At 44.3% G+C, this 12190-nt stretch overlaps 1 protein-coding gene across 3 annotated transcripts in view; it reads left to right on the forward strand.

Moving 5' to 3' along the window:
• The window catches only part of LOC139751041 (uncharacterized), a 181911-nt gene that overhangs the window by 67861 nt on the left and 101860 nt on the right, over positions 1 to 12190 (forward strand). The gene's annotated exons all lie outside the window — the stretch shown is intronic.

Consider the following 12190-nt stretch of genomic DNA (forward strand, 5'->3'; position numbering starts at 1 on the left):
AAGAAGGTAAATAAATGGGAACTTCAGTGAAGGGCGCAAATGGTGAGGTGATAACAAGTAGTGGTGATGTGAGGAGATGGAGTGAGTATTTTGAAGGTTTGTTGAATGTGTTTGATGATAGAGTGGCAGATATAGGGTGTTTTGGTCGAGGTGGTGTGCAAAGTGAGAGGGTTAGGGAAAATGATTTGGTAAACAGAGAAGAGGTAGTAAAAGCTTTGCGGAAGATGGAAGCCGGCAAGGCAGCAGTTTTGGATGGTATTGCAGTGGAATTTATTAAAAAAGGGGGTGACTGTATTGTTGACTGGTTGGTAAGGTTATTTAATGTATGTATGACTCATGGTGAGGTGCCTGAGGATTGGCGGAATGCGTGCATAGTGCCATTGTACAAAGGCAAAGGGGATAAGAGTGAGTGCTCAAATTACAGAGGTATAAGTTTGTTGAGTATTCCTGGCAAATTATATGGGAGGGTATTGATTGAGAGGGTGAAGGCATGTACAGAGCATCAGATTGGGGAAGAGCAGTGTGGTTTCAGAAGTGGTAGAGGATGTGTGGATCAGGTGTTTGCTTTGAAGAATGTATGTGAGAAATACTTAGAACAGCAAATGGATTTGTATGTAGCATTTATGGATCTGGAGAAGGCATATGATAGAGTTGATAGAGATGCTCTGTGGAAGGTATTAAGAATATATGGTGTGGGAGGCAAGTTGTTAGAAGCAGTGAAAAGTTTTTATCGAGGATGTAAGGCATGTGTACGTGTAGGAAGAGAGGAAAGTGATTGGTTCTCAGTGAATGTAGATTTGCGGCAGGGGTGTGTGATGTCTCCATGGTTGTTTAATTTGTTTATGGATGGGGTTGTTAGGGAGGTGAATGCAAGAGTTTTGGAAAGAGAGGCAAGTATGAAGTCTGTTGTGGATGAGAGAGCTTGGGAAGTGAGTCAGTTGTTGTTCGCTGATGACACAGCGCTGGTGGCTGATTCATGTGAGAAACTGCAGAAGCTGGTGACTGAGTTTGGTAAAGTGTGTGAAAGAAGAAAGTTAAGAGTAAATGTGAATAAGAGCAAGGTTATTAGGTACAGTAGGGTTGAGGGTCAAGTCAATTGGGAGGTAAGTTTGAATGGAGAAAAACTGGAGGAAGTAAAGTGTTTTAGATATCTGGGAGTGGATCTGGCAGCGGATGGAACCATGGAAGCGGAAGTGAATCATAGGGTGGGGGAGGGAGCGAAAATCCTGGGAGCCTTGAAGAATGTGTGGAAGTCGAGAACATTATCTCGGAAAGCAAAAATGGGTATGTTTGAAGGAATAGTGGTTCCAACAATGTTGTATGGTTGCGAGGCGTGGGCTATGGATAGAGTTGTGCGCAGGAGGGTGGATGTGCTGGAAATGAGATGTTTGAGGACAATGTGTGGTGTGAGGTGGTTTGATCGAGTAAGTAATGTAAGGGTAAGAGAGATGTGTGGAAATAAAAAGAACGTGGTTGAGAGAGCAGAAGAGGGTGTTTTGATGAAATGGTTTGGTCACATGGAGAGAATGAGTGAGGAAAGATTGACCAAGAGGATATATGTGTCGGAGGTGGAGGGAACGAGGAGAAGTGGGAGACCAAATTGGAGGTGGAAAGATGGAGTGAAAAAGATTTTGTGTGATCGGGGCCTGAACATGCAGGAGGGTGAATAGAGTGAATTGGATCGATGTGGTATACCGGGGTTGAGGTGCTGTCAGTGGATTGAATCAGGGCATGTGAAGCGTCTGGGGTAAACCATGGAAAGTTGTGTGGGGCCTGGATGTGGAAAGGGAGCTGTGGTTTCGGGCATTATTGCATGACAGCTAGAGACTGAGTGTGAACAAATGGGGCCTTTGTTGTCTTTTCCTAGTGCTACCTCGCACACATGAGGGGGGAGGGGGATGGTATTCCATGTGTGGAGAGGTGGCGATGGGAATGAATAAAGGCAGACAGTGTGATTTGTGTGCATGGGTATATATGTATGTCTGTGTGTGTATATATATGTGTACATTGAGATGTATAGGTATGTATATTTGCGTGTGTGGACGTGTATGTATATACATTGTGTATGGGGGTGGGTTGGGCCATTCTTTCGTCTGTTTCCTTGCGCTACCTCGCAAACGCGGGAGACAGCGACAAAGCAAAATAAATAGATATAGAATATATATATATATATATATATATATATATATATATATATATATATATATATATATATATATATATATATATATATATATTCATTCATGTTTATTTATTATACTTTGTCGGTCTCCCGCGTTAGCAAGGTAGTGCAAGGAAACAGACGGAATGGCCCAACTCACCCACATACACACGTATATACATACACGTCCGCACACGCACATATACATACCTATACATTTCAACGTATACATATTTATACATACACTGACATATACATTTATAAACATGTATATAATTCATACTTGCTGCCTTTATTCATTCCCGTCGCCACCCCGCCACACATGAAAATGACACCCCCTCCCCCTGCATGCACGCGAGGTAGCGCTAGGAAAAGACAACATAGGCCACATTCGTTCACTCTCAGTCTCTAGCTGTCATGTATAATACACCTAAACCACAGCTCCCTTTCCACATCCAGGCCCCACAAAACTTTCCATGGTTTGCCCCAGACGCTTCACATGCCCTGGTTCTATCCATTGACAGCACGTCGACCCCGGTATACCACATCGTTCCAAATCACTCTATATCTTGCACGCCTTTCACCCTCCTGCATGTTCAGGCCCCGATCGCTCAAAATCTTTTTCATTCCTCCTTCCACCTCCAATTTGGTCTTCCACTTCTCATTCCTTCCTCCTCTGACACATATATCCTCTTTGTCAATTTTTCCTCACTCATTCTATCCATGTGACCACCATCCATGTGACCAAACCATTTCAATACACCCTCTTCTGCTCTCTCAACCCACTCTTTATTACCACACATCTTTATTACTCTTTCATTACTTACTCGATCAAACCACCTCACACCACATACTGTCTTCAAGCATCTCATTTCCAACACATCCACCCTCTTCCGCACAACCCTATCTATTGGCCACGCCTCGCAACCATATAACATTATATAACCATATATATATATATATATATATATATATATATATATATATATATATATATATATATATATATTTAGAAAGTTAAAATACAAGGAGGGGAGGGTTTCTAGCCCACCGCTCCCGTCCCCTTTAGTCGCCTTCTACGACACGTGAGGAATGCGTGGGAAGTATTCTTTCTCCCCTATCCCTGGGGATAGGGGAGAAAGAATACTTCCCACGTATTCCCTGCGTGTCGTAGAAGGCGACTAAAAGGGGAGGGAGCGGGGGGCTGGAAATCCTCCCCTCTCTATTATTTTTTAATTTTTTTCCAAAAGAAGGAACAGAGAGGGGGGCCGGGTTAGGATGTTCCCTCAGGGGCCCGGTCCTCTGTTCTTGGCGCTACCTCGCTAATGCGGGAAATGGCGAATAGTGTGAAAGAAAAGAAAATATATATATATATATATATATATATATATATATATATATATATATATATATATATATATATATATATATATAGTATATTTGCTCGTCTAAAATTTCATATATACTTTGATTATGAAAATATGAACTCTTCTAATGACCCCTTTCGATGATGACGCGGCAGATTATTCAGAATGATCAATCAGTCCTGTTGCTTTTTCAAACTTTAATTTCCGAAAGGCTCTCTCTTCCGCCTCTTTTTTCACTATGCCATTTGCCATGACTCATTCCGCATCCCACTTCATCCAGAATACGCCACATTGGCCACCCCATCATCTAACGCGGTCCTTCACACCATCTCTTTTCTTCCTCTACTTGTTACCACATGCCCAGCTAATTCTTTCGCTGTTGTTCCCATTTGTTCTTTTGTTCCCCTTACACTATTCACCTTCTAAAACAGTTTCTTATTCTTTATAAAGTTCTTCGATATTCTCCCACCCTCGTTCGCCCTCTTCTTCAGCTACAGTACTTATCTCTTGACCTCTTGCTCCTTTCTCATGTACACTTCCCAGTCATTCCTTGACGATACCGTTCATATACATGTCTTTTCTCTTTTACGAACAGTTTCCTGACTCCACCACAGACTACCCTTTCTCAGACGGCCATATCCCAGTGTCGTTGTGCACCGCACATCAACGGCTCTTCCTCCACTCCCATTGTTGCATCTGCTGTCATCCAATGCCCTTCGTCAATCGATCTCTCATGTTATCTGCACACAGGCTTCTAGTCTTGGCTCAATAACTCTCAGAGCTTCCCTCCTACACGTACTTTTTTTTCTTTTTTTCTCCAAAAACTAAAGCAAACCTTCACATTCCCCATTAGCAAGACCTTATCAGACATCCTACAGCTGCCATTCACAACAGGTTTATACCCGTCAACATCTTCACTGCACGCTCGTCGTATAAAACACAACTCAGTAATGCCCGCTGACCTCAACATTACTCATCCACGTATATTTATATGTATGACATGTATATTTATATGATTATATGTATGACATGTAGATATTTACGTTTATTTCCTAGAGTTGGAATGCAAAGCCACAAGTAAACAAGGCATGTGTGGTCATTTTAAAGTCCATGTGCAGGAAGGTCCTTTTTTGTACCTTCCGCGTCTGGGGCCTAACACGCCTTGCTTTAAGTTTAAGATCTGAGTTCAGTTCTCAGTCACCCTATGCTATGCGGTCGTATGAAGGCGCGTATTGATGAACGCTTCGTCGTACAGTTAAAAGGACCTCGCCTTGACGTACATTTTACGCCTTACAGGTGAACTTTGTAATCAGAATTTTACTCCAATTTAAATAGTAGCGTAAATTTATTCAGTTATTTCCTGTTATAAGTGTCTCATCAGGTCTTCCCATCCGCCAGTTCCTTGTTGTTGTGCTCCTGTAATATTACATTACTTGTCTCCTTCCTTCCTTCCTTCCTTCCTCCGTCTCCTGCGCTACTCTCTTGGTAGTGGCTTGTATAAGGTTATGAGTCTCGAACGCTATTACTGTCCTCCAGCAAGTAACCTCGTCATGGACCATCAGGTCTTCACTGCTATTTCCTCCCTCTCATCGGCTCCCCCCCCCCCCCTCTCTCTCTCTCTCTCTCTCTCTCTCTCTCTCTCTCTCTCTCTCTCTCTCTCTCTCTCTCTCTCTCTCTTTTTCTCATTTTCACTTTTCGCACATCCTTATCATCCGTCTCTCTCAGCTAACTTTTCCTCATTATCCTTTTCTCACGCCATTCCTCATTATACGTGCTCCTGTTCTGACAAGCGCTGTGACCTGGACCATGGACAGTACAATCATGGTCCCAGCCCTGTGGTACTATTCCTTCGGATCTTTCTCCCTTTTTCTGATGTAACCAAGGCTCAGCCCTTAACCCAAGGGCGGAGGCCTCAAGTGAGAGAGAGAGAGAGAGAGAGAGAGAGACTCATGCTCGGCTGGTTAAGAGAATTGATTCGTACACAGGCGGTAGTTGGGAGGGAGGGAGGGAGGGAGTGCGTGAACTTCAAAGTGAAGACTGGGGTAAGCCCCCCATCCCAACCCCCGCCTCAGAACACGTCAACACCCCGCCTCACGACTGGGGAGGACACGGCGCGCCTCACGACGTAGCCACGACTGTGGAGGACACGGCACGCCTCACGACGTAGCCAGGACTGTGGAGGACACGTCGCGCCTCACGACGTCGCCAGGACTAGGGAGGACATGGGGCGCGCCACACCTAAGGCGCTAGGGAGCTGGGGGCTAGGTGATGGGCTGCGGAGGATGGGGCAGGGGATTCTGTCATTGGTTGCGACGGGGAAGTGAGTTAAAAAGAGGACATGAGGAATGAGGAAAGAAATGAGAGGGACGAGAGTAGAGGTTATATATGGACGAACGATAGATATGATAAAGGGATGGTAGGTAAACTGGGGGGTATTGTGAACTGAGGATGGACGGATATGGAAGGGAAGAAAAAGAACTGGGTGGGGTTAGGGGAACTGGGGAGGGATCAAGGGAACTGGGGAGAAATTAGGGGAACTGAAGAGGAATCAAGGGAACTGGGGAGGGATTAGTGGAACTGTAGAGGGATCAAGGGAACTGGGGAGGGACTAGAGTAACCCGAGTGAGAATATGGGGAAGGAGAGAATCAGAGGACCGGGGAGGGACTTTGGGAACTGGAGAGCCTATGTGGAGAACTGATGTAATGAAATGTTGACGAATAGCAGCAATTACAAGCTGGGGAGTTTGATGGAGTAACTGTAATTACAGTTGAAATAAGGGATGTAGTGGGGCAGGGTCTTGTAAATAAGGGAATTAAGGGGATGTTATAATCCAGGAAGCTCGGGGAAGTGTTAACTGATGATGTTTACTGCTGGGGTTCACCTGAAGTGAGGAATTACTGTACTTTCGGGGGGTTTGAACTCTTGGACATGAGCCTGGAGGCTGGGCTAGGGTTACCGTAGTGGCTGGATGAAGGCGGGAAAAGATTTGTGTGAGTGTTTCCATGTGTAAGGGGTGATGGGGAAGAGGATTACTATGGGAGAGTGAGGAACGAGTGTTATCTTGAAAGGGTAGGGGAACTTGCCTGAAGGAAAATGAGGACTGTTAAGTAGGTAGGGAGGGTTGAGGGAGGTAGAGTTACCATGGTAGGGAGGGATTGTTGAGTGAGGTGGTGTTACCATGGTAGGTAGGGAGGGTTGAGGGAGGTGGTGTTACTATGGTAGGTAGGGAGGGTTGAGGGAGGTAGTGTTACCATGGTAGGTAGGGAGGGTTGAGGGAGGTAGTGTTACCATGGTAGGTAGGGAGGGTTGAGGGAGGTAGTGTTACCATGGTAGGTAGGGAGGGTTGAGGGAGGTAGTGTTACCATGGTAGGTAGGGAGGGTTGAGGGAGGTAGTGTTACCATGGTAGGTAGGGAGGGTTGAGGGAGGTAGTGTTACCATGGTAGGTAGGGAGGGTTGAGGGAGGTAGTGTTACCATGGTAGGTGTAGTACAATGATGGAAGAGGGTGTTCAGAGTGAGGATGGGACTTATGGTGGCTTAAGTCATACCACGGAGGTGTGGCGATGGTGTTTGCCGCTGTGGTTGTAGTGTTGTAGGTGATGGTTATTGTCATATATAAGAAAGACATTAACAGGAGACATTATGGAACATAACGAGGTTATCAGTATTGGTGTCATAAAGAGTGATAGAGATGGAACAGCAAAGCAGAGGGCACCTCCTCACCCACCTCTCCCCTCCGGCTCAACTGCCAACAAGAAAACTTGTAAGAAAAAAGTACCCTGCAGTTATGGGAGGTAAATACTGCCATGGAAATTATATAGGAAAGTGTTGATTGGAAAATGTAACCTAGCAGTTTGACATCCACTGTGCGGTTGAAATAGATGCACGTGTTAGTGGGATTTATCTTACTGTTAACAGATATTAGTGAAATATTTGTTTACCTTTGATATGAAGGTATTCATGATTTTCATAATCTCTCCCTTGGAAGGTCATGTGCTCACGACCATTCCCCGCGTTGCTATATATTTTTTCTTCGTACATTTATTGCTGGTTACTGAATCTGTCGAATATTTAGTGCGAGGGGTTGCTTGCTTGTTACGAGGGTTGCTTGCTTGTTACGAAGGGTTTCTTGCTTGTTGCGTGAGGTCTCTTGTTACGAGGGTTTGCTCGCTTGCTTGGTACGTGCAGCAGTTATGTACGTAACGGCTTGTAACGGACGGTCTGTGTGTCCAATCTGGAAGTGTGTGTGTGTGTGTGTGTGTGTGTGTGTGTGTGTGTGTGTGTGTGTGTGTGTGTGAAGAAACCGAGTATGTGGCTGTGTTGTTTCTTGGGTGATAAGGCGGTGGGGGGAGGGGGTTAGGAATATAATGGCTGTGTTGATAAGTAAGTGTTACACACACACACACACACACACACACACACACACACACACACACACTCACACACGTACACACACACACACATGATGTGGTAGGGGGAAGTAAGCCTTGTATAGTGTTAGTGTGTCTCACATAAATCGCTCCTCCATGACCCGTGATGTTGCTGAGGGAAGGCTGGGTTAACGACGTGTTCATATACATAAAACTTTATATTTGTCACGTTTGGCAAGGGTGTATCATCGGGAATACAGTCTAGTCAAAGAACTTCTCACTCCAAAGGAGTCTACATTTCTGTACTACTAGAAGTTCTGCAGTCTTGGGCTGCAGGAGCCTTTTAGAAAGGACCTGGGTAACACCAGGAATCTTTCACAGAAATTGGTCATGGGATTATTATTATTATCATAATTGTTTTTATTTATTTATTTATTTTGCTTTCTCGCTGTCTCCCGCGTTAGCGAGGTAGCACAAGGAAACAGACGAAAGAATGGCCCAACCCACCCACATACACATGTATATACATACACGTCCACACACGCAAATATACATACCTATACATCTCAACGTATACATATATATACATACACACACAGACATATACATATATACACATGTACATAATTCATACTGTCTTCCTTTATTCATTCCCATCGCCACCTCGCCACACATGAAATAACAACCCCCTCCCCCCTCATGTGTACGAGGTAGCGCTAGGAAAAGCCAACAAAGGCCCCATTCGTTCACACTCAGTCTCTAGCTGTCAGTAATAATGCACCGAAACAACAGCTCCCTTTCCACATCCAGGCCCCACACAACTTTCCATTGTTTACCCCAGACGCTTCACATGCCCTTGTTCAATCCATTGCCAGCACGTCGACCCCGGTATACCACATCGTTCCAATTCACTCTGTTCCTTGCACGCCTTTCACCCTCCTGCATGTTCAGGCCCCGATCACTCAAAATCTTTTTCACTCCATCTTTCCACCTCCAATTTGGTCTCCCACTTCTCGTTTCCTCCACCTCTGACACATATAACCTCTTTGTCAATCTTTCCTCACTCATTCTCTCCATGTGACCAAACCATTTCAAAACACCCTCTTCTGCTCTCTCAACCACACTCTTTTTATTACCACACATCTCTCTTACCCTATTATTACTTACTCGATCAAACCACCTCGCACCACATATTGTCCTCAAACATCTCATTTCCAGCACATCCACCCTCCTGCGCACAACTCTATCCATAGCCCACGCCTCGCAACCATACAACATTGTTGGAACCACTATTCCTTCAAACATACCCATTTTTGCTTTCCGAAATAATGTTCTCGACTTCCACACATTCTTCAAGGCTCCCAGAATTTTCGCCCCCTCCCCCACCCTATGATTCACTTCCGCTTCCATGGTTCCATCCGCTGCCAAATCCACTCCCACATATCTAAAACACTTTACTTCCTCCAGTTTTTCTCCATTCAGACTTACCTCCCTATTGACTTGACCCTCGACCCGACTGTACCTAATAACCTTGCTCTTATTCACATTTACTTTCAACTTTCTTCTTTCACACACTTTACCAAACTCAGTCACCAGCTTCTGCAGTTTCTCACATGAATCAGCCACCAGCGCTGTATCATCAGCGAACAACAACTGACTCACTTCCCAAGCTCTCTCATCCACAACAGACTGCATACTTGCCCCTCTTTCCAAAACTCTTGCATTCACCTCCCTAACAACCCCATCCATAAACAAATTAAACAACCATGGAGACATTACACACCCCTGCCGCAAACCTACATTCACTGAAAACCAATCACTTTCCTCTCTTCCTACACGTACACATGCCTTACATCCTCGTTAAAATCTTTTCACTGCTTCTAACAACTTGCCTCCCACACCATATATTCTTAATACCTTCCACAGAGCATCTCTATCAACTCTATCATATTCCTTCTCCAGATCCATTAATGCTACATACAAATCCATTTGCTTTTCTAAGTATTTCTCACATACATTCCTCAAAGCAAACACCTGATCCACACACCCTCTACCACTTCTGAAACTACACTGCTCTTCCCCAATCTGATGCTCTGTACATGCCTTCACCCTCTCAATCAATACCCTTCCGTATAATTTACCAGGAATACTCAACAAACTTATACCTCTGTAATTTAAGCACTCACCTTTGTCCCCTTTGCCTTTATACAATGGCACTATGCAAGCATTCCGCCAATCCTCAGGCACCTCACCATGAATCATACATACATTAAATAACCTTACCAACCAGTCAACAACACAGTCACCCCCTTTTTTATATAAATTCCACTGCAATACCATCCAAACCCGCTGCCTTGCCGGCTTTCATCTTCCGCAAAGCTTTTACTACCTCTTCTCTGTTTACCAAATCATGCTCCCTAACCCTCTCACTTTGCACACCACCTCGACCAAAACACCCTATATCTGCCACTCTATCATCAAACACATTCACCAAAACTTCAAAATACTCACTTCATCTCCTCACATCACCACTACTTGGTATCACCTCCCCATTAGCCCCCTTCACAGAAGTTCCCATTTGTTCCCTTGTCTTACGCACTTTATTTACCTCCTTCCAAAACATCTTTTTATTCTCCCTAAAATTTAATGATACTCTCTCACCCCAACTCTCATTTGCCCTCTCTTTCACCTCTTCCACCTTTCTCTTGACCTCCTGCCTCTTTCTTTTATAAATCTCCCACTCATTTGCATTATTTCCCTGCAAAAATCGTCCAAATGCCTCTCTCTTCTCTTTCACTAATAATCTTACTTCTTCATCCCACCACTCACTACCCTTTCTAATCAACCCACCTCCCACGCTTCTCATGCCACAAGCATCTTTTGCGCAAGCCATCACTGCTTCCCTAAATGCATCCCATTCCTCCCCCACTCCCCTTACCTCCTTTGTTCTCACCTTTTTCCATTGTGTACCCAGTCTCTCCTGGTACTTCCTCACACAAGTCTCCTTCCCAAGCTCACTTATTCTCACCACTCTCTTCACCCCAACATTCTCTCTTCTTTTCTGAAAACCTCTACAAATCTTCACCGTCACCTCCACAAGATAATGATCAGACATCCCTCCAGTCGCACCTCTCAGCACGTTAACATCCAAAAGTCTCTCTTTTGCGCGCCTATCAATTAACACGTAATCCAATAACTCTCTCTGGTCATCTCTCCTACTTACATACGTATACTTATGTATATCTCTCTTTTTAAAGCAGGTATTCCCAACACCAGTCCTTTTTCAGCACATAAATCTACAAGCTCTTCACCATTTCCATTTACAACACTGAACACCCCATGTATACCAGTTATTCCCCCAACTGCCACATTACTCACCTTTGCTTTCAAATCACCCATCACTATAACCCGGTCTCGTGCATCAAAACCACTAACACACTCATTCAGCTGCTCCCAAAACACTTGCCTCTCATGATCTTTCTTCTCATGCCCAGGTGCATATGCACCAATAATCACCCATCTCTCCCCATCCACTTTCAGTTCTACCCATAACAATCTAGAGTTTACTTTCTTACACTCTATCACATACTCCCACCACTCCTGTTTCAGGAGTAGTGCTACTCCTTCCCTTGCTCTTGTCCTCTCACTAACCCCTGACTTTACTCCCAAGACATTCCCAAACCACTCTTCCCTTTTACCCTTCAGCTTCGTTTCACTCAGAGCCAACACATCCAGGTTCCTTTCCTCAAACATACTACCTATCTCTCCTTTTTTCTCATCTTGGTTACATCCACACACATTTAGACACCCCAATCTGAGCCTTCGAGGAGGATGAGCACTCCCCGCGTGACTCCTTCTTCTGTTTCCCCTTTTAGAAAGTTAAAATACAAGGAGGGGAGGGTTTCCAGCCCACCGCTCCCGTCCCCTTTAGTCGCTTTCTACGACACGTGAGGAATGCGTGGGAAGTATTCTTTCTCCCCTATCCCTGGGGATAGGGGAGAAAGAATACTTCCCATGTATTCCCTGCGTGTATATGTGCGTATATAGGCGCTTATATATATATGTATATATATATATATATATATATATATATATATATATATATATATATATATATATATATATATATATATATATTCCTATGAGTCCACGGGGAAAATGAAACACCATAAGTTCCCAAATGCACTTTCGTGTAATAATCACATCATAAGAGAGAAATATAAGTCAGTTAATATACATCGAAGAGAAGAAGCTAGGACGCCATTTGGTAAACATGCGATTGTCCAAGACAA

This window comes from Panulirus ornatus, chromosome 10 (assembly GCF_036320965.1).
Source record: "Panulirus ornatus isolate Po-2019 chromosome 10, ASM3632096v1, whole genome shotgun sequence".
NCBI lineage: Eukaryota > Metazoa > Arthropoda > Malacostraca > Decapoda > Palinuridae > Panulirus > Panulirus ornatus.